This window comes from Sycon ciliatum, chromosome 9, assembly GCF_964019385.1.
Source record: "Sycon ciliatum chromosome 9, ocSycCili1.1, whole genome shotgun sequence".
NCBI lineage: Eukaryota > Metazoa > Porifera > Calcarea > Leucosolenida > Sycettidae > Sycon > Sycon ciliatum.
In genome coordinates, this window is record NC_088651.1 from 29529146 (window position 1) to 29532127 (window position 2982).

The window sequence follows — 2982 nt, forward strand, 5'->3', positions numbered from 1 at the left end:
CCAACAACAACGGACAACAACCGACAACAACCAACAACAACCAACAACAACCAATACCAACCAACAACAACACCCAACAACCGACAACAACACCCAACAACCGACAACAACACCCAACAACCGACAACAACCAACAACAACAACCAACAACACCTGACAACAACCGACAACAACCAACAACGCCCAACAACAACCAACAACAACCAACAATAACCAACAACAACCGACAACAACCGACAACAACATCCAACAGCCAACAACAACCGACAACAATCAACAATAACAACCAACAACTGACAGCAACAACCAATAACAACCAACAACCGACAGCAACAACCAATAACAACATCAACAACGACGACGATAACGACGACAACAACCGACAACAACATCAACAACAACCAACAACAACCAACAACAACCAACAACAACCGACAGCAACAACCAATAACAACATCAACAACGACGACGATAACGACGACAACAACCGACAACAACATCAACAATGACGACGACGATAACGACGACAACCACAACAGTGTCCGGTAATGTGTGGTAGAGAATGGCAGTCAGCCAGTCTGTGTACAGTTGAACATGTATAATAATAATAAAACACATTTCGCATAGTTGAGCACTAAATAAAGAAATTCAGTGTTTTTTCCCACTTCTGTCTTGTGAGCATCATCAGCAAGGTGTAGTAGCTGCTGATACTGATTTGTCCTCGAGTGTCGAGCTGCACAGTTTCTTCCAGTCTGTCTTGTCCTCTGCATGTTGCCCGCACCTGGAAAGGTCTTCCATGGTCTTCATGGGCACACCCAGCTTATTCAACTGAGCGACCAGACTTGTGGCTAGTGTCAACCTTGGCCGCCCACCAGGTGATTTGTTGTCCTTGTCCAAATAGCCGCTCATGGCTACTTAGGGTGGCGTGTCCTTGTCCATCTGTAACACATGACTGGTCATTCGTAGTCGCCTACATGCAACTGTGTCATGTATTACTACAAGAACTCAACCAAGTCCTCAGCAGTCATGGAGTAGCGGCAGGTTGGGCAAGTTGGGCTGGGGGCAGAACTGATCCACTCCTTCATACAGTGGAAGTGAAATTCATGACCGCACTCCAACTTGGATAGAGGACGGTCCAGGGTATCCTGACAAATCACACAAATGGGCTCATGACTTATTGCTGACGATTCTACCTTAGTAGGCACTACATTGATGTACTGCAGCTCCATGAGGTGTATTGCCTGGTCTTGATGGTGGCTACCGTAACACACCCCGTTGAGGTACCACTGATAGATACCCTCCTCCTCCTGAGAGATGAAAGCAGGTCCATCTTCCCTATGCCGAAGGTTGTATCGGTACCACTCCCGTACACGATTGTTACCTTCCCTGCGTATCACCGCTGGCGCATTCTCCCTGTGGAGCCTTCCGTGTTGATACCACCGTAGAATACAGCATGTGGCGTCACAATAACTGACTGCAGGACCGCAGGCTCTATGACGGACACCGTTGAGGTAGTACTCGATGCTACCCCGTCCTATCCAAGCAGGTTCATTAACGCGATGAAGGCGACCTCCATAGCACCAGGCGGACACTCCCTTACTATCAACAAGAGCTGGTCCGTCCTCCCGATGGAGTCTACCATCGACGTGCCAAATTTCTTGCTGCGCGTTTTGATCTGCCAACTCCACAACAGTTCTTATTGGCGTCCGTCTTTCTATTAGTAAAGGACCCGTGGTGAGAGACCACGACCGGTCGTCCAAGTCTACGCCGAATGTATCAGCCATATCTATTTACTGAGAATAATGTACAAACTCCTCCACAAACGCTTCTACAACTGACATCTTCTTCATCCTGGTTTTTTTCCTCTTGGTGGTTTTGGATAAGAGTTGAAAAGTCCAAAAGGTCAACTGATGACCTTTGCGTTACTTGGTATGATTGGGTTTTAGCGGATGATGTCGGTATGCAGCTGGGGAGCGAATTCGACAGGAAGAAGGTAAAGGTCTTGCTTTGCGGTTCACACCTTCACTTCAGTATCATTACAGTCCAAATGGCTTTCACTTGTCACTGTAGCGTTCGAATGTCAGGGGTAATACCCCTATTCCAGCACCTGAGGCGGTGCGTCAAGCGCCGCCTCTTTCTCATAATATATTGTGACAAATGGTAAGTGTGCAGTGCTCCTAGCTCTCTCCCCCAACAAAAGAGCTCTATGACACTGTGCTTTCTGCGGTTTCTTTCGTTTTTACAGTGGAGAAAGGCTGGTGGGAGGCCCATCCGTGGCCGCACACCTGGCGGGTGCGGCCCATCTAACCCGTTACTGGGAGGGCCGGCAAGTCGGGCTGCTGTTGCAGTCCGACTACCGGGACGCCGTGGAGCGTATTAGGACCCTGTAAGTAAGCACTGCTCTGTCTACATGACGTATTCTTATCCCCCTCGTTATAGCGATACTTACTTGTTTCGTATCCTCTTGTCTTACCCTGCTTCCGTATTCGTGACACTAATAGTGTTTGTGTGCGCTCATGCTTGGTTTTACAGATGATGATGATGACATGAAGGTCTGGAGCTGCCGTCTTCGGGATGTGCCATTTGTTTCAAAATTATTTGTAAGTACTTGTAACAGGCGTAGTGTAGTAACTGTGTGTGTGTAGTGTAGTAACAGTACAGTCGTAATGTGTTTTGTGATGGTCCTGTGCAGTCGTCATGTGTTGGGCTACTGAAGTACACTGCATGAAGGGGTATGTGTGGGTGCTTCGACACATTCTCGTGCTTCCTAAACCCTAGATACATGTATAGCACTATAACCTAGATGTGTGTGTGTGTGTGTGTGTGTGTCCGCGCATGCATGCGTGTGCGTGCATTGTGTTCTCTTCTACAGACTCATCCAAGTCCATTTAAATAAAAGTGTATTATAGTAAACAGTATTGTGTTTTGTTACAGTGAATATGTGGGGGATGGTGGATATGCCTTAGTGTGACTGGATACCCG